The sequence below is a fragment of the Lontra canadensis genome, unplaced genomic scaffold (assembly GCF_010015895.1).
Source record: "Lontra canadensis isolate GAN:19392208 unplaced genomic scaffold, GSC_riverotter_1.0 scaffold4, whole genome shotgun sequence".
NCBI lineage: Eukaryota > Metazoa > Chordata > Mammalia > Carnivora > Mustelidae > Lontra > Lontra canadensis.
In genome coordinates, this window is record NW_022630998.1 from 16761916 (window position 1) to 16762429 (window position 514).

The following is a 514-nucleotide window of genomic DNA, read 5'->3' on the forward strand; positions in this document are numbered from 1 at the left end:
AACTGACTAAATGATATTCACTACAGATGTTAAGAGGGAGATTATCTGATAAAAAGACCTCCCACGGAGCAATACGATTTAGTGAGAATGTCTGGATTAACCAGCACCCACTTAGACGCCTACTGGTTCAGGCCAGGACAGCCTTCCTGTCGCCTAACACCCTAACACCCTATTCATTCCATCATGCATAGATACATCAGCGACTGTTACGAAGACCGTGGTGTGGAGGGCGAGGAGGAGTGGCAGGCCTTTGTGACGGAAGCAGGGCCTTGATATGAAGCAAGAATCCAACAAACCCTGATCTCTGGGTTCATAAAGGTGAGATTAAGGAGGGTTTACTGGGGTGGGGTGGGGTGCAGACAGGGTTGCTTCTGAGCACAAGCAGCCAAGGACCAGAAGGCAAGGAACTTGGGCTTGCACAAATTAGAAAAGCAAGGTGTGATAGATGCAACAGGGACATGGGGTGAGGAAAAGTCTGAGAGCTCCTGGGGTCTGACAAAATGCCTGGTATTTA